Source organism: Palaemon carinicauda, chromosome 33 (genome assembly GCF_036898095.1).
Source record: "Palaemon carinicauda isolate YSFRI2023 chromosome 33, ASM3689809v2, whole genome shotgun sequence".
NCBI classification, from domain to species: domain Eukaryota; kingdom Metazoa; phylum Arthropoda; class Malacostraca; order Decapoda; family Palaemonidae; genus Palaemon; species Palaemon carinicauda.
The window spans coordinates 9848481-9869223 of NC_090757.1; the positions used below are offsets into that span (position 1 = coordinate 9848481).

Below are 20743 nucleotides of genomic sequence, written 5' to 3' on the forward strand. Positions count from 1 at the left end.
GTTTAAAATAGGTTGAAAAAGCTTCTAATCCTACCTTTTAAGCTAAAACCTAGCGATCAAAAACCAAACAAAACGAAATAAGCGAATGCCAATAACCGTATTCAGTAGTACATCACAAATATACTGCTAAAATCCATGTTAATCACGGGTGAATTCCCAACGATGCTGCCAAAATGGCGGCAGGAGAAAATCTGGTGGTGGATGGAATGGTTCGGCCTAGTGCCGGTGGTGGCGCTAGTGCACACCTGGCAACTCTATCTGCGATTGCCGCAAGTTTTTTGAATTTCTGCCGGACGTCAGGGACTAAAGCCATTGTTATATAACCATGTTTAAAACTCCAAATTACTTTCGAACTTGTCATTTGTTCCTACACAAATACAAAACATCGTCTTTTACAAGGAGGCTCATCTTTAGGTGGGAGGAAGTCCCCATTTGAACTGGCTAGAAAACTTGATCAGGGATACTGTACTCAGAACTCGTGCTTTTGGGATGCTGAAAGAGTTAAGGAAGGATCCTATCACCCAGTGGACCAATGGCTCATCATGTTCCTGCTCCTCTCAGGGAACACCTTTCCCATTTGCGGGTTAGGTCTTCCAGAGTGGTCTCTTCAGCAATTAGGTGGCACTCTCCCTCATTCTGAGCTTGCTCAGCTAGTGGAGGAAGGGCCAAGTCCAAAGTCTTTTCCTGCTACTCATAGTGGACACTCTTCCCGTTCACGGGTTCAGTTCCCCCCAGAGTGGTCTCCACCAAGCAGGGCTAAGAGAAGGTTATTGGATTCTTCCATGCCTTTCTCTAGTCCCTCGGAACGTGGTTCGTCAGAGAGTTAGGAGGTAGCTCGTAGGCTGGTTGCAACCATGATACCTCACTGGCAAGTTCAACACTTCCAGTGACACTCCTTGTTTGTTTTGCCCAGCTGTCTCGTCTCACACAGCTGACTCGTCTCACCTAGCAGACTCGTCTCGTCCTGTCCCCTTGACTCACCCAGTTCCTGCTTCAGATCTTCACAAGAGTGCTCGTCACTCCCGAGGGAGTCCTGACGATCAGTGTAACATGGCCAACTTCTCGTGATCAGTGAGATCTCGCTGACAACTACTAGAGCTCGCCACCCACAACTCGCAGCGCCAATACCATTGATGACCGACACGATCCAGAACGAACACCTAAACATTGTTCAACATCATCCTGACGTCACTGCTCACCAGGTCGCGACCAACTTCCACTCCGCAACTGTGCTTCTCCTCATGACGTCTCCTCTACTCGAGATCCCCCGTCAGCTTGTGACCAAACTTCAGTCAAACTCCTGCGGGAGTTTTGACAAGTGATACAACTTTTAAGACAATGCGTGACCATATGATCACAGTAAGACGACAACCAGCACGAGCCAATCGTCGAGGTCTCCCTCATGCCTCCTATACTGGAGTAAGAGGGGGACCCAGTAACTTCGGAAGCAGTAACATCATCAGGCAGCGCTTGATGCCTACCTTGAACTTGAGCTTTGCTCATTGACAGGAAGCAGAGTGTACTGTCGGAAGGTCTGCCTCCAGATGTTGGACAACTTCTCTTCCGAGGGAAAGTTAACCTCCACCAAGTTTTGGGTAAATTTCCCTTCCGAGGGAGAGCTGACCTTCACCTTTAACGAACAGTAATCTCCCCGCTTACGGGGAGAATTGCCAACATCGTATACATACAACGGAGAACTTCTCTTCCTTGACAAGGAGCGCTCGGCGCTCCATCTACAATCTTCATTGCGAGAGGACAATAGACGCATGCGCCATTTAACACTGCTCCTCTGATCTGGCAAGGGGAAGATGAATGTGCTGCAAACGCCGGCCGTGTTGGTGAGCATTTTGACGTTATTTTAATTATTTTAAATCACTTAGTTCAACTGGTTTTTGATCCACCGTGGCTCGTTTCGCTCGTAATTTAACATTATCTCACTGCTCTGTTCTGGCAAGCGGTACATGGATGTGTTGCACACACTAACAGCTTGGGCAAATAGTTTGACGTTATTTTAACTATCTAAATCACTAATTTCAATATATTAGACCCAAGGTATATGTCTAATGTAGGTTTTGGAGCTTTCAAATGTACGGCCCTGAAACTGTATAAGTTCCCACTCGACATCTGAAAGAAACAAATAAATATACTGTAGCTGTACTGAACTTACATTATTCAACATTACTGAAATCGAAACCGACTAGCTGTATTACATTCTTCTTTCCAAGGGACCACTTAAATCTTTTTACTTTTTTTTTTTTGTGGGGATCATAACTTGGTTGGGGAGCACATGGTTGAATAGATGGGGAATCACACTTTTTGAGGAATATTATAAAGTACTGTATGCAAAACATGATATCATACTCAGGATTAGAACTAAAAAAACTTCCCTGTCTTATTACATTACAGTATTTCTTATAGTGACAAAAAAAAATTTGCTCTTGCCATTATAAGTTGATCTCCTGTCGTAAGAATACCACATCATCATTAGAACACTTAGTGTAATGGCCGGAAAAGTCACCAAACAGTCCTTTCTTGAATAAATATGAAGTAAACTCCCTTTGATGGGTAAAGAGTTCTTCATGCCATCAAACGAATCCCTCGTGTAAGAAGGGGACTAGGTCACTCTTGGAGGTAATCATTGCCATATTCATGGCTGCTAAGAACCAGCAACGCTACACCATGCTTGATGTTCTCGTCACCCAGCTTGAATTTTGAATTACTGACTTCTGATTGGATAAGACAAATGCCCTCCAGCATTTCCCCAAGTCAAGTGCAATCCCATTGGGTCATTTCTGAATACATGAACGTGGGTCCATCAATTAGTTCAGTGGTCTACTGCTATAGTGATCAACAAATTAAGATAAGAGTCAGGAACTGAACACCAGGCAGGAGAACAATACTCAAAACAAGGTAGAATGAAAGAATTAAAACACTTCTTCAGAATAGATTGATCACCGAAAATCTTAAAAGACTTTCTCAATAAGACAATTTTTTGTGTAATTGAAGAAGACACAGACCTAAGGTGTTTCTCCAAACGGATTTTGAGCGAAGCGAAAAATCCATTTTTGGGTGAGATAGCCATGTCGTCCTGATGGAAATTCCTTTAGGGTAGCTTCCTAGGGTATATTTGACTATGGTGATATTCCCAGAGAATTTTACCTTAAGGTATCCAGAATTCTAACTCCTGGAGCGAATATCCCTAAATAAACTTAACATGGGATATCGCGTAATATCAGAGGACGTATTCTTGACACGCCACATAGCTATCTTCACCCCGAATAGAATTAACACTTCGAGGGGTCAAAGTGGCAAGAAAACGAAAAACGAGAATGAAAGAAGAACCGTTAATAAGGTACCTCTCCTATCCCGCTTCGAGTGTGTAAACAATGCCACCGACGGCGCCATCTTTATTCCTTATCTCATAGCTCAACTACTCTGTGTTTTCCCTGTGTTTTCCTCGTAATCTTGGATTATTTTCAACATTATGATGCTTTCTCCAGTCTCTTCAGCCTCCGGAAAGTTGAGTATTATCTTTATTATGTATAAATGTAAGCTCTTGGTGTTTTGAAATAAATCGAAAGCGATATTAACGTATACAAGAGCTGTTGCCTACCGGAGGCGTCCTGGACGCTGTCGCTCGCTATGCATGAGTCATTTAGTTAGCCAGAGCGACGTTCCTGGTCCTTATGCTTTAATAATTCTAGCTATTTAGCTTTACAAATAGGAATTCTTTATATGATGCCGTTAGTAATTCAGTTTCGGCGATTGAGGTAACCGATCCTAGCCTACGCTAGGCTTCGTAGCCTAGGCGTCTGGCCCTAGTACTTTCATGCATGATATACAGATTTCCGAGCGTTTTAAATTTATTGAAGCTATAGGCAGTTTTATACATATAAGATATTGATGAATATTTTCTTCAAAGATTGTATACGAGAGAGTTTCGGTGATTTAGGTAATCGATTCTCACCGCGCCTAGGTTAGTAGCCTATGGGGCTTTAGTATACTTTCGCACACTTCCCCGGTTGTTCTTTTCTCCTCCGGAGATTAAGTTCAATCCCTTTTCCCTCTGAGTTAAGCCTGAGGCTTAACCCTAGTGGTTTTATCTGAATAGTATTCAGGTATAACTATATTAGGGTGTTTCTGTTCTATTCCTTTAACCAGAGTATCTGGTTTCAGGTTTGGGCAGAATATCAGTCATTGGTCTGAGGTCTGTATCTTTCTAGCATGGAGAATGAAATTCCTTTGCTAGGTTAGGAGCAGACATAGGAGATTTAGCCTCCCTAGACCACATCCTTAGGTTTCTGTACGAGATGATTCCTTCTTCTAGTGATCTAGCAGACTAGTCCAGTGTTGTTGTTCTCGGATTGAAGGATAAGAGTCTTCATTTCCTTGTGAATAACTACATCAAACTTTGTTTTGGTATTGAGGGAGGTGGCAAGTGTTGCTGACCTCCCTCCCCTAGATAATCCCTAGGCTAGGATGAGCTTTCCCATGTCATCCTGATGGAAGTATACCAGAGCATTACTGTATCTGTGGATTCTCAAATCGTGCCATACCCTAAAGAAAGTATTTCCTGGTCAGCATAGACCTATGATGTTACCGTCATACATCATTTCATCTAAGCATAAACCATGTTAGTGCTTCCTGCCCCCTACAGGAAAGAGTCATACTAGACTCTGGAAAAGTCTCGAGGAGTACATATACCTATGGATGACTAACAGACAAGCCAGTATAGTGGTCTCACCCTATATGTTATAAAGCAAAGTTTGTATAAGAACCACTAATGTCAGTATGAAATACCGACAAGTCCCCCGGTGTGCCTGTTCTTATTACTGGATTGGACAAAGGTTTATATAAGTTTAGGAATAATCAAGAATCACACCTAAAATTTTAAAATTGTCGGAGCCTTTGTAGGGTGACGGCCAGATCCCGTAGAAAACGGGAATATTCTGAACTGTGGCCGTCGTTCTAAAACGATTTTGGCGGGAGAAGCTAACTTAAAAAACCCACCTAACCTATGCTAACAGCCGTATCCTTACCCAGGAGGGCTTCGCCCCTCCGGACCCCCCCCCCCCCCCCTTACACAACAGTTTCCTTACCTACGAGTACGATGGGAGAAGCTAACTTAAAAATCCCACCTAACCTATGCTAAAAGCTGTGTCCTTACCCAGGGGGCTGCTCCCCCCCTTACACAACATATTTAAGATCTGTAGACCATTTCCAAACATTTTTATTCTATACAAGATAACAGTCGGAGCGATAATAAGCAAATTAGGACGCTTGGCCGTAGCGCTACAAACTACCCAAAGTGTCATAAAAATTTAAAGAAACATTATCAACACCAAGATCCGGATATTCGGGAGCCACCATCAGGAGTGAAGCCGGTTGGGAAGCAAACACAAGATAAGTTAAGGATAAGGCAGGAAGTAAAGTAAGAATGGATACAGATACTAGGTTTGGTTAGCTGGTGTTCTTGTGTTTGTTTCCCTTTTAAAATGTGGTTTTTCAGTCATAAATTTTAGCATTTTACACCCGGTCTGTTCCACCTATCTACAAAGGTTTCGATCCAGCTTCTCTAATTAAACAAAAATATCGGAGCCTTTGTATGTCAGCAGCCAGTTCCTCCCTGTGCATTAAAAATTGACATCAACTAACCCCAACTTCCACCCCCTAACCTAACCTACAAGCCTTGGCCTTACCTACTCACCTAACGATGAGGGAGGGGGGCCTAATGGCCCCCTGTGACCCCCCTTACACTGCCGTATCCCAAGTTATCCGTAATCATATATGCAGGTGGCCGCTATCATACATGCACCCCAAAATATCTATTTGCAGCAAAATAGGGTCAATAACAAATAACACTGGTATAGGGTGCATACAAAACAACAAAAATTAACTATACCTTACGAGAATATGTACATATACACGTATAAAATATAAACTAACCTCTGGGAATATGTGGTACGATGTCTCTGGTCTTCACCCCCAAGCAAACGTCAAACCCAAAAAGGAGGTTTATGAAAGCTTCTTGTGTCAAAACTTGGATTAGAGGATAGAAAGATTCAAACATGGCGGTCCACGTGACACGTGTCTTCGTGAGTGACGTCACATGTAAACATAAAACTGCCATCTGTTGAGTTTATGAGACGCTTTATTACATTTTTTTACAAGATTGTGTCATAAAACAAATGAAAAGGCTTCAAAATATTTTTTTTCCTTTTGGCTCTAGTTAAAATTTTTCCCATTCGCTGAATGTAACTGTAATATGATTATTTTTCAGTTAATTACAATTACGTCGGGAAAGGCTGCCAAAAAAACGTTAAATCTAAGTCAATGATTGAGCTACGAGGCTAACTAAAAGAATTACATGTTAACTAAATTATGATAGAAGAACACTGATTTATCATAATAGTCTTCCTTAAAGAAATATTACACACATTCACATAAATTTGCGTTTCCAAGACGATTTCGCCTCAAGTCTACCGTAACATTGTATTTATGCTACAGTAATTGCGCTTTATCTATTAGTGTCTCACTTCATCCTAAGGATAAAGTCAAATAATTACTCTTGGCATCGGGTATTCTAATATGTTGGACAACTATCAAAGACTTGGTATCACGAGTTTATTACAAACAGTACATCTGATCCCCACTGCTCACAAGTTTGCGGGCACTCTATTGTAGTAAAGATAAGTGCTAAGCTACTAAACTTTTAATTATTAACACAATTAAGTGGAAGAAATAAGAAGTTGGGGGAAAAGGACCCTGAAAAAAGAAATCAAGAAAAGAATTATAGAAAAAATAGAAGAAACTATTGAAGAAAAAAAGAAAATAATGAAAAAATTAAGATTTATTAAAGGAAATGGCCCTATGCCTTATATCAGAGAAATGTATCTGGATAAGGCATCCCTTGTGATGAGAGCAAGATTAAATATGCTCAACTTAAAAGCAAATTTCAGGGGAAAATATGATGACAATTTGTGTGAACTATGCAAAGAGGAAGAAGACACCACCGAACATTTATTTTTATGCCCAAAGTTAGAACAGCTAAAAAATGTAGAAATAAGTTTAGGTATGCTAAAAAATCCTAGCAGGGATCTGGCTGCATTTATAGATAGGGCAATGAATATAAAAGAAGAGTTTAGGAAGCCCAAACTGAGTACCACAACAGGTTGCCAAAACTGATGATAGCAAGGTGTTATCGTATCCAATTTCAAAGTATAAGGGAATAAAAGTAACGACTGTGAACCTCATTATCATATTAATTTATTTAAGGCACAGATGATATAAACTTAATAATAAGAATAAGCTTAGAAGCTTTGCACCTATCTATAAAGAGATAGAGTGCCCGCAAACTTATTTTGCGGAGTGAGCAATAAGGAACCAGGAACCAGGAACCAGGAACTGCACCGTAATATTTGTAATGAAATTCTTAACCTTTGATTTTCATCCCATTTTACCTTAGAATTCGTTGGGATAACACCTTGCTCTCATAGTCAGGGCAACGAAGTCCGTCTGGACTTTTTAGTCTGCCTTCATATGCATTGCCCTACTTATGCGTGCAACCAGATCCATACTCGGACTTTGCATCATGCCTACGTTTATGTCTTGTTTCATAATTTTCCTGATTTTGGGCATGAAAATGTTCTGTATTATCTACTTTTTCTTTGCATAGGTGTCGCAGCTTATCTTGTTAACTTTACCCCGAAAAATGCTTTGGGCTTAAGCATATTTAACCTCTGTAGCCTACTTTGGTTTAAGTAAACGCAGCCAAAACTTGGTTTGATAACGAATTACATGATGAAAAAAGAAAAGAAAAATGAAGGATAAATGGAAAAGAAATAAAATTAATGAAAACTGGCAACATTACAAATCAGCTAGAAATCGCTACAATTACATCATCTTAGTTAAAAGAAAAAAAAAAGGCCTATTATAAAAAAGTGTGCAATGAAAATGACCCACGGAAAATACATAAGAACCTAAAGAAACTATTAGGTCTAAAGACAGAAATAGTATTGCCTGACATAACTAATGATCCTAAATGCCTAGCAAATGATTTTATTGATTATTTTGAAGAAGACAGAAGTAAGAGGGAAAAGAGCCAAATCCTCACAAGCCAGAAATCAATATAATAAGGCCAGAAATGACTATAACATCCTGTTAGAAAAAAAAAAAATTCTACAACGGAGAAAGTAAAAAAACTAATAACATGAAGGACTTTCACAAAAACCTAGATGATTTGATGGGATTAGAAAAAAAAATATGTCTTGCCTGATAATGTTTGTGCAGAGAAATTTGCTATATTCTTCAATGAAAAAATTTATAGAGGTTTCCCCCAAAATCACTTGGAAGGACAGTCAGTTATGCCAGTGAAGGAGGGTAAGAAGTTAATGAAATTTAAGGAAATAAATATGTGCGACTTGTTAAAGGTTATGAGAGAGATGAAGAATACATATTGTGGAAACGACCCTTTCCCAAACAGTTCAATAAGTGAAGCTCCAAACAAGCAAGTTGTATATAATATTTACCTGAACATAACTAACCTAAGTATATCACAATCTTGTTTTCCTAGCTGGGAAAAAAAACTGCGTTGATTAAACCAATATACAAAGAAAGAGGTGATGTAAACGAGCTAAATTCATATAGGCCCATTTCAAATTTATCTTACATGTCGAAGCTTATTGAAAAAATCATAAGTGAGCAATTATGGGCGCATATTGATGAGTTAGAGGTATTCCCGGAAAATCAATCGGCCTACAGAGCTAATCACTCTACAGAAACTACCTTATGCTCAATAATGAATGATATGATAGGTCTTCTTGAAGAGGGAAAGTGTGGAATTTTGATTATGTTAGATCTTAGTGCTGCTTTTGATACTGTTGTGCACGAGTACTTACTGGACGACTTAAAGTCTATTGGAGTGACTGAGGAATTTTTGCGAAGTTACTTAATGAATAGGAAGACTATTGTAGAAGTTTCTAGAAACCGATCCAGTGAGAGAATTCTTATGAAAGGTGTACCACAGGGTAGTGTTCTGGGCCCTATCTTGTTCAACATATATTCTATTGAGCTATCACACATCTTGAAAAAACAAAAATGGGCTTTAAACTATATGCAGATGATACTCAGTTCTACCTTTCAATTTCAACAACACAAGATACAAAGAAGAAAATTGATGAGATAATGACTGAAATAAAAACATGGATGCAGAGGAAAAAGTTTAAATTAAATGATGATAAAACAGAATTTATGTTTTTTTGGCACAAAGGTGGCTTTGAAGAATTACCAGTTAATTCAAAGTATAAAAATTGGTGACGCTGATGTTGGGATTGTGCCTGTTGTGGAAAATTTGGGTGTACTGATAGATTGTAATTTGTCAATGAGAGACCAAATAGTGAACACAGTGAAAGTGTGTAACTATCACCTGAGAAACATAGCATTTATTAGAAAATATTTAACAGAGGGCAGTACAAAAATTTTAGTGATGAGTCACGTCAGATCAAGGCTTGATTATTGCAATTCTCTGTACTATAAATTGCCCAATACACTACTAAGAAAGCTTCAAAATGTGCAAAACTGGGAGGCTAGACTGATAAAAGGCATTAAACTACAGGAGAGAATAACTCCTGCATTGATCGATCTACATTGGTTACCTGTTAAGGCTAGAATTGAATTTAAGATTTGCTTGTTGACTCACAAAGCACTTACAAGTGATAAGCCTAAAAATCTTTGTGATTGCTTGGTCCCCTACTCTCAAGCTACCAGCGCTGCTGTAAGAGTTAGACATGCTGATGACCCACATAGACTATTCGAAATTAGTGTGAATCATGCAATAGGAGCAAGAACGTTTAGTTATGCTGCACCGAGACTCTTCAACGACCTTCCACTTGATGTCAAGAATAGCAAAAATGTGGCAGCTTTCAAGAAAAACCTGAAGACTTATCTTTTTAGAAAGTGTTATAATAGTGACCTGAAAACTACTAAGCCTGAATACAAATGCTAGCGAAATAACTGATAAGATACAGAGCAAAATATTAACTGGAAAGAAATTATTTTCACACACCAAGGCCCGCCTGAACAGACTTTTAGTGTCTGATGGAGGGCGAGAAATAAATCCGTAAAAGTAAAATAAAAGTAAGAAAAAATAAATCAAATCTGCTCCAGTTTTCGCAACATTGGCACAACAAAATGAAGGAATACATCAGCAACAGGTGTAAGTAAGCTAAGGGTATTCAGAGTTAAGTCAGAGTGATTATATGAGAATAATAAAGAAAGTAAAAAAAAACTTACTGCGGAAATGACCCATTTCCAATTGACGATGTAAACGATGCAGAAAATTTCACCAGACTACAAGAGACCTACCGAAACATGGTAAATATGAGTCTAACACAGGCAGTTTTCCCTGATTGTGAGCAAGTTGCATGTATCAAGCCTGTCTATAGAAGAAAAGGTGATATAGACAATTCAAGTTCATATAGGCCAATATCAAATCTGTCATGATTTTCGAAAATTATTGAAACTGCTGTACGTGAACAAACCTGGAAACATCTGAAACAATCTAATGCCATACCCGATGATCAATCTGCATACAGAGAAAATTACTCCACAGAAACAACAGTGTTAGTGATTGAAAATGACATAACAGAAATTATAACAAATGGCAAGTGTTGCATTCTTGTGATGCTTGATCTAAGTGCAGCATTTGATACTGTAGAACATACATATCTATTGGAAGACCTTAAAGCTGTGGGCATCGTAGAACGAGCATATGACTGGTTTATGAGTTTTCTTGAAAACCACTAGTTAAAGTAGTAACATCAAATGTTGAATCTGAGACAAGAAAACTAACCAAAGGGGTGCCTCAAGGCAGTGTACTAGGTCCCCTCCTGTTTGAAATTTACACGATTGAACTGGCAAATATACTTGAAACTCACAGGGTTAAGTTTAAAATATACGCTGATGATACACAATTCTATGTCCCAATAGAATCAGTTGATGAAGCTAAAAGAAAGATACATGAAATAATGAATGATATTAAGGCTTAGATGTTAACAAAAAAGCTCAAGCTCAATGAAGCTAAAAGTAAATATTATTTTTGGAAATTAAAAAGATATAAAAAGAATCGAACGCTTCCAAAGAATTGAAATAGGTCAATCCTTCATTGACCTACGGAAATCTGTCAGAAATCTTGGGTTAATCATGGATGATAGACTGACAATGAATGAACATATAAATAATATGGTAAGAAATTGTAACCATCATATTAGAAACATAGCATTTATTAGTAAATACTTAGATAAAAAATCTATGGCCATACTCATTAATCACCACATATTTTCAAGAATTGATTACTGCAACTCACTGTTCTATGGCTTACCAAATTATCAGCTGAAGAAAATTCAGAGAGTACAAAATAGAGCCGCTAGATTAATAAAAGGACTACACAATAGGGATAGAATTACCCCTGCACTAATTAAATTGCACTGGCTGCCAGTAAAAGCGAGAATCGAATACAAGCTACTCTTACTAACGTTTAAGATACTGAACCAAAATGAACCAAAATATCTAAAAGAATGCCTGAAAAAACTAGAACTAGAAACAAACATAGACTATCTGAACCAAGAACAAATAGCAAATTTGGTGAAAGGGCTTATAGCTACTGTGCGCCTAGACATTACAATAAACTGCCAACTGAAATGAAGGACCTAAAGGGAGCAATTGAATTTAGGAAGAAACTAAAGACATTACTTTTCACAAGATCATATGATTTGAAAGATGCTACAATCAAAGAATTGTATGTTATAATGAAAATGTTTCATTAGATGATTGATATGGACCCGCCCGAGAAGTAGTTCACTCGACTTCAGTGGAGGGTTGGATTTAAACCCAAAACAAGTAAAACAAGCCATACCATGTTATTTATTTTCCCCTTGTTCCCCGATTTTCCAACTAAGGTTGTAGCTTAACTAATAATAATAATAATTCCTTATTAGTGTTACACTTTTCTGACTTATGGTATTCGCTTTCATTGATTACAGAACATATTATGTGGCCAAATATTGTACCACAAGTTACCTTTCCCTTCAAAACATTTCTTAGCCCAACGGAATGTCCACCACTTCTCTTCCTGCCTTGTCAATGTCAGATAATACTGAGGGCTTTTTCCATCATACCATGTTCCCTACACCATTTATACAACAGGCAAGGTTAAATTTGTCAAAGGACTTGTTCGCAACTCCTTTGAGTTTTTGTTTCCAATTATTTCTTACATTTTAAATTCAATATCATACCCTTTGCACAGTTCTTGGAGAGATTTCTCCTATAATTGTTCCCTTATTTTATCTTTCATTACCTCTGTTACCAGCAATTTATAATTTTATGTAACGAGGTTATGAAAATCCGTCATCTTTTTATAATCATATTTTCTTCTAGCTTCAAGAGCCTGGTTCAACTTTTAGCCATTGAATAAGTTACAACTGAAACTTTTTCAAACAGTACTTTAAAAATCCTGTACTGGATTCACTCGATTTTTTTTATTTCCTATTTTCTCATAAAACGGAGTCTCAATATTTGCAAACATTTTATACCCAGGCGATGGAGCCAATGAGTCGATTCAGAACATAACTACAACTGGGAAAATCCAGTTGTGAAAGAGGTTGGACAGTTAAAGAAGGGGGTGAATGAATGAATGAATGATTTAAAGTTTTCAGGCATCCTGACATCTAAGGTCATTGACGCCGGTAACATTTAATTTATGTATACAAAAGTAAAAAATGAAATAAAATAAAAAATTAAAGAGTATTCAATTAAAACCATAAAAATTGAATGTCATAAAAGTTAAATATTTTTCAGAAGACCTGCTTCTGAAAGAAATCTAAAAATGCCACTTGCATGGTAGGACACATCATTTCCAAGAATCTTGGCAAGGATGAACCTGCCACCCTCACCTCGAGCCTCAAACAAATATCTATTCCGCAAGATGTTATAATTGGGGCATTCGGTCAACAAATGCCTTACTGTTAGAGGTACTAAACAGTTGTCACAATACGGTTGGTGTTGGCCCTTCAGCAGAAACTCATGTGTCAACCGAGTGTGACCAATACGGAGACGACAAAGAGACGTCTCCCATTTTCGGGGCATCATATTATACCTCCAAGGAGATATGTTATTTGTTACTTCCCTCATTTTATTGCCATCTTGACTATCCCATTGCTGTTGCCATTTATTGCAAACCAATTTCTTGATGTCAGGTAAGAAATCATTACAGGGAATGGGATACCTCTTGGCAGCAACTCGGATGCAGCCTCCTTAGCCAGTGAATCTGCCTTCTCATTCCCGGACACACCTACATGTGCTGGAACCCAACAAAATTGAACTGTTATACCTCTCCGTCCAATAAGGAAAAGCCATTCTAAAATCTTTAAAACTAGAGGGTTATTAGAATTAAAAAATTCCATAGCTTGAAGGACACTCCTTGCATCACTAAAAATTGTAAAATTACCCTCCTTCTCCAACGCTATTTTCTCAATAGCGGTTAATATGCCATACAGTTCGGCAGTAAATATGGAAGCGGTCAGAGGAAGTGCACCTCTACAATTAAAACCATTACTATGTACTCCAAATCCAACGCCAGCACCAGATTTGGAGCCATCAGTATAGATAAAAGTTGATCCTCTATGTTCTTTAACATGTTCATTAAAAAGAGACCTGGCTTCTATGTCTGACATATTCTTCTTATCTCCAATAAAATATTTACAAAAAGATACTCTGGTAACTTCCATGGAGGCGTTGATGATACCTTGAATGGAAGTACCTTATTTCTAATTATATCCAGACTATTTAATAATCGTTTCACCCGAAAGCCATAAGGTTGAGGAGATTTTGGGTGCAACTCAAAGTATGATGCGTGTCTTACAAGGCTTGCAGTCTGAAAGGCTAGAGAGTTAGGGAGTCTTTGCAATCTAAACCAATACCGAAGAATGGAAGACATTCGGTAAAGGTCTAGAGGTAACTCTCCAGCATCAACAAGGAGACTTGGGATAGACGAGGTTTTAAAAGCTCCAGTAGACAATCTAATACCTGCATGATGTATCGAATCTAATATTTTTAACCGGCTTGGGGTGGCTGAAGAATATACCTCACAACCATAACTAATTTTGGAAAAAATCAAGGCCTTGTATAATTTTAAAATAGTATTGCGGTCTGCCCCCCATGATGTATGGGACAATACTTTTAAGATATTCAGAGCTTCAACACATTTAGCTTTTAGCGCTTTTAGGTGAGAAACCCATGTAAGTCTACAGTCAAATATCAAACCTAAAAATTTGGTTTCCGATACACATGGTATCCGTTGACCTTTAATGTATATATCCGGGTCTGGATGTACTCCCCGGATACGACAAAAATGGACAATGGTAGTTTTACTTGTCGAGAACTTAAATCCATTCATGTCAGCCCACTGGATAATTTTATCAATAGAGAGTTGGATTTTTCTCTCAACCATTGCCATTCTAGTGCCAGCAAATGATATTGAGAGATCATCCACAAATAATGTTGAGAGAACATCCTGGGGAATGGCTGAGGATATTCCATTAATTGCTAGTGCAAAAAGGGTTACACTCAGCACACTACCCTGAGGAACTCCTTCTTCCTGGCACTTACTCTCTGATAGAGTTTCCCCCACTCTCACTTGAAAAACTCTACGTGAAAGAAATGCCTGAATAAATAGTGGCAGCTCTCCTCTCAATCCCAATTCATGAATGGTTTTAAGAATACCATATCTCCATGTGGTATCATATGCCTTTTCAAGGTCAAAAAATACTGTAACTCTCACTTGAAAAACCCTATTTGAAAGAAATGCCTGAATAAATATTGGCAGCACTCTTCTCAATCCCAATTCATGAATTGTTTTAAGTATACCATATCTTTCAAGGTAAAAAAAGACTGTAACATGGTGCTGTTTGGAAGCAAAGGCTTCACAAATAGAAGACTCAAGTCGTATCAACACATCAGTCGTTGAGTGCATTTTTCGGAATCCACATTGAATCGGTGATAAAATACCTTTCTTTTCAAGGTACCATATCAGCCTTGCATTGACCATCTTCTCCATGATTTTACATAAACAAGATGTCAATGCAATAGGACGATAGTTTGCTGCTAAAAACGTGTCTTTACCGGGTTTTAAAAAGGCTAAAATAATGGCTAGTTCCCAAACACTTGGGTAACTATGATCATGCCATATTCTATTAATAATGCTTAAAATAAATAGCTTTGTATTAAAATGTACATGTTTAATCATTGCATATGGAATTCCATCGGGTCCAGGGGCTGTATCGTTGCAATGAGCAAGTGCGGAATCAAATTCTCTTTCAGTGAAAGGAGAATTATACGACTCTTCCCTTCTTGTTGCAAAATTTAAAATTTTCTTTTCTTCAGTGCTCCTATACTGGTGACCAGGGGCTCCTTCACACTTGCTGGAAACATTTGAAAAATGATTAGCCAGGGCATTGCTAACTTCATTTGCTTCAGTTACATACTGGCCATTCACCTTCAACACTGGTGGTGGGTTGGGGGTGAATTTGCCAGCTATCTTTTTTACTTTCCTCCACACAGAAGATGGTGGAGTTCTACTGTTAATGGAAGAAACAAAAGACATCCATGACTGGCGCCTTGCTTCTTTCATGGCACGACGGAACTGTGCTCTACATTTCTTGTACATAGTTAAATTCTCATCAGTTCTGCGTCTACGCAATCGTGTTAGAGATCTTCTTGTGGCTCTGTGGAGCGCAGTTAGTTCTGAAGACCACCACGGGACTGGTCGTCGTTTGAATAACCCTGTTGTTTTGGGAATTGAATTGACTCCTGCTGTATGAAGAGTTCCATTCAGTAGGTCTATGGCATCATCAACACTTTCAAACTGTTCTGCTCTCCCTTTGATTTCACTTAGCTCGGAAAATTTAACCCAGTCTGCTTTGTCTAGATTCCAACGTGGCGATCTTTGCAAAGGCGGACCCTTGTTGGTGTTTATAATGATTGGTGCATGATCACTAGCATGCCAATCATCTAATGTCCTCCAATCAAAATCAAGAAGGCAGTTAGAGCTTGCAATTGAAAGGTCAATGCATGACAAAGTACCTGTCTGAACATGGAAGTGTGTGGGCTCTCCTGTATTAAGGAGTCCCACATCCTCTTTCTCCACAATTGATGAGATAATATTGCCCCTTGTGTTTGCTAAAATATCACCCCATAAAGGATGTCTACCATTCATATCTCCCAGTAAGAGAAAAGGTTGAGGGAGTTGTTGAATGACCTCTGCTAAATCATCATATAAAATATTATCATTTGGAGGTAAGTACAGAGAGCATATTGTATATTTTCTCCCTATATCAATTTGTACAACCACTGCCTGCAGGGTTGTACGTATAGACATGGGTATTTGGGGAACATCTCGACGAATGTACATGAAACTTCCGCCATGGCTCCCTGCTTGTTGATTATATGGTGTTCTATAGCTAACATACTCTCGAGGACTAGGAGTGTTAGAATCAAGCATACTTTCCTGTAGACATACAATTATGGGGGAATGCTCATGAATTAGGAGCTTAAGTTCTTCATATTTCGCCCTCAAACCCTGACAGTTCCATTGCAAAATAGAGGAGAAAACTATGGATTATTTCTGGAAGACATCTTGGATGAGGTCTTCCCATTAGCAGTTTTCAATCTAACATTATTACCTGTAGGTTTCTTCAGAGGTGGTCTTGTTATGTTGGGTTTTACGTTGGTGTTTTTCTTTGTATCTTTTTTTATCTATTTGTGTAGGGGGATGGTGGACCTCAACTTGAATTTCTGATTTATTTAAATTATCTTCTGGTTGATCGGCAACATCAACAGACAAAACATCATATTTATTTAATGTCATAATTCTAGTATTTCTTATGGAAGGGGGTGAGAGAGATGGAGGTCTCTCTCTTTTACGATTAGTAGGTTGTGAGTTACCAGGTTTTTGTACCTTTCCCACTACAGGTACACCTGATAACTTGGTGTCAGGTGGAATCTCCATTAAATCAGGCAAGGATATGGCCTGGGAGAGGTTAGTACTATCCTTTGTAATGGGGGACAAAGGTTTGATAGTGGTGGGCAATGTCTTTTGGTTGATACTCAATGATAAATCTTTAGGAGGAGATGTTCTTGTCTTATGCAGCACTTTATCAATAGATGGTGAATTCCTTTTTCGAGAACTACCTACAGTAGTAGGTGGGTGAGATGATTCCCGAGGAACTTTTTCTCCTGTTTTTAATGTTTTTGCATAAGTATTAGATTTATTTAATAATCTCTTGGCATGCCCCACGCTTACATGTTCAATAATTGATTTATTGAGGGCAGCCTCTTCTAACTTATAAAACTGGCAGCTCCTATCATTAGATTTATGATTAGAGTTGCAGTTTAAGCACCTTGCCTCAAATGTACATTCCCCATGGTAAATATTGGAGCAAGTATTACAAATTCTTTCACTATTGCAAACTTTGGAAGGATGTCCAAATTTAAAGCAATTATAACATCGCAGTGGCTTTTGCTTGAAAGGTTGAACTCTGATCCTTTCGTTTTCTATGTCTATGTGGGAAGGTACATCGGCATCCTGGAAAGTAAGAACAATCATTGATGTTCCAGGTACTTTATGTACTTTCCACACTGATAGAGGACACATAGTCAATATCTCTTCTTCAGTAAATTCATACAGATCCCTATTAAAAACCACTCCCCTTCCATAGCTAAAGTTTAGATGGGGTTTGATGTCCAATTTTATATCATCATTTACTGTCTTCAAATTGGACAGTATAACAGACTGTGTGTATGACTTGGCCTTTATCAAGTAACTTTTCTTACCGAATCGAGATATATCTCCAGGTGCGATCGTACCTACCTTCCTCTGAAGAAATTTGCAGACCTTGAAATAATTTTCCGTACCTCCTACAGATTGAGCAAGAAGCCACATTGGTGGTTTTGGCTTTCTTTGGGATGGCATATCCGCCTCTATATCTTTATCAGCCCAGTCTGCTGGTCTGTAGACATCCAGATCTTTAGGTGCCCCATCACACAGAGCACCCTTAACACTCATATTACCTACTTTAATATCAACAATATTACGGCTTGCATTAAATGCTTCCTCATGACAATTAAATGATAACCAAGATTCCCAATTATCATCTTGAAGTTTCATTCTAATTTCTTTTATTAATCCATAACACTCAAATATTTTATGTAGCATATCATAATTAGTTTCTAATGGGATTTGGGTAATGTGCAGGACATTCAATTTTCCTGTGTTGCCCAAATTACCCTTTTTCCGAGTGTTTAAAGAATAGTCCTTTTTAGTTCCTACGTCGTCAACGGAGTTTTCTTTAAATGAATTGCCAGAGGTCGTCAACAGTGCCGGGGGCGAGTCAGCATATCCAGGGGAGGTGGGGTCATTTTCACAAGATTCCATCATAAAAAAGAAGAGAGAAGAGTGATTTTTTGAAGTTTGATTTACCTGCTTGAGAACATTAAGGCATCACATGTTGGGAAGGAAATTTACACTCTCCACTACCGGCACAGTGAGAGTATACTTCCCAGATGGTCCACTCCATACCCTACCCGAAGGATAGCATCAAAACAGATATAGAGGCACAGGTGTAAGCTGAACCCGCCTGTTAGGACTGAGACCAAGAAACTATGGAATCATCCTCCCCATATCTGTAATGACGGGCTTCCGGCCAAAAGCCGAGAGTCCTACCCCAAGCGTTGGATCCCCCTGGATTCCGAAGACCCAACACTTGAGAATAGTTCCGCCAAAAAGGTCCAAACCATCTTCGGGATGGCTGAGATCATCCAATACTCTCACATATAGCTTTGAGCACAAACACCTCCCAACCGTGACACCTTTCCCATTCATCAAAGCAGGCAGCAATACCGGATGTAGAAACATCCGCCCAAGTGGCAATAACAGATGTAGAAACATCCATGCCATAAAAAGAGAGAGAAAAAAAAATAAACACACATATATATGTAAATATATACACATACATATGGGAAATTTTACTCATAGGGTTGGGACAGCAACATGAAGGAAAGTTTATAATATTAGGAGAAGGTTGAAGCCATATAAAGAGGAAGAAAAAGATGAAAGAGAGAAATTTAGATTCGAACTGGGGGAGCAATTTCCCCAAGTTCGAGAGCCCTCTTGCCCGTCACCAAGATTCAGCACGGGAATGAAATGCCGTGCTGAAGCTCAATGACTTCATCAAGGCATTCTCTCATTAAGATGGAGAAGGGGGTGAGAGGAAGCAGTATATATATATATATATATATATATATATATATATATATATATATATATATATATATATATATATATATATATATGAAAAAACATAACAAAAAACTAGAGGGTCAATCTGCGCAGACTTCCCCCACGGCAACTTATTTCTCAATTTTGACCTTAACGTGTATTACTTAGCATGGATGTTCATATCCTCAAATAGGAACCTACTTTGGAGTCTGTGACAACAATGTCCAAAATTATGGCTGATTACGTGAATTTGACATTAAGCTTGACCGTGATCTTGACCTTTCAAACTTCAATCCTTTCCAGCTTTTTACGTAAGTTAATCCCTGCAACTTTCATTATTCTACGATTAAATTGTGGACAGGAAGGTGTTAGCAAAAAAAAAAAAAAAAAAAAAAAAAAAAAAAAAAAAAAAAAACAAATGGGCGAAAACACTACCTTCCAACTTCGTTGGCAGAGGCAGGATTAATCCTGACCGGAGTTAAATATCAAGCAAGTGGAGTTAGGAGCCGAAGGATGCCTAAAATAGTATGAAGTCTAATTCCCTTTCCTTCGCCTTTTATGACCCCATTAGTCAACGTTTGCTCTTTTGTGCATTACTAACTTCATCACCAAAATGGCTCAAGTTGTTACCAGACGAATTCTATATTTTCTCACTTTTGTAAATACATATAGCCTACCTATAGTGATGATGATACACAAAAAACGTGGCTTTGGAGATTTAACATTTTCTATTTGCTTAGAATGACGTGGCTTTATATTATTATTACTTGCCAAGCTACAACCCTAGTTGGAAAAGCATGATGCTATAAGGGCAGGGGCTCCAACAGGGAAAATAGCCCAGTGAGGAAAGGAAAAAAGGAAAAAAAATATTCTAAGAAGAGTAACATTAAAATAAATATCTCTAATATAAACTATAAAAACTTAGAAATAAATATCTCTAATATAAACTATGAAAACTTAGCAAAACAAGAAAAATAAAATAGAATAGTGTGCTCGAATGTACACACAAGCAAGAGAACTCTAACCAAGACAGTGGAAGACCATAGTATAGAGACTATGGCACTACCCAAGACTGGAGAACAATGGTTTGATTTTGGAGTGTCCTTCTCCTAGAAGAGCTGCTCGTCATAGCCAAAGTCTCTTCTACCCTTACCAAGAGGAAAGTGGCCACTGTGCTTTGCATTTTCAATCAATCAGATTTTCACTAAACAATCAGACAGAAACAAGATGCCAGAAAACTTGAAATCATTCGTTCATTACGAGACAGAAACTAAGTTAATGGATTACTATAATATATTAAAAAACTCACAACTTAATGAATACTATCCAACATTTAACAAGCCAGATTCTTTTTTTTTTTTTTAAATTAAATACAGTATATTTAAACTATCTATATACACAGTTAAAGAAACACAT

General features: G+C 38.3%; 1 long non-coding RNA gene across 1 annotated transcript in view; it reads right to left on the bottom strand.

The window, feature by feature from the left end:
- LOC137625840 (uncharacterized) overlaps window positions 1-6127 on the bottom strand; it is a 53943-nt gene extending 47816 nt beyond the window's left edge. The window contains exon 1 of the long non-coding RNA XR_011040920.1: window positions 5947-6127. This is a non-coding gene — a long non-coding RNA (uncharacterized lncRNA). The remainder of the gene's footprint in view (window positions 1-5946) is intronic.
- Window positions 6128-20743: the final 14616 nt, after the last annotated feature.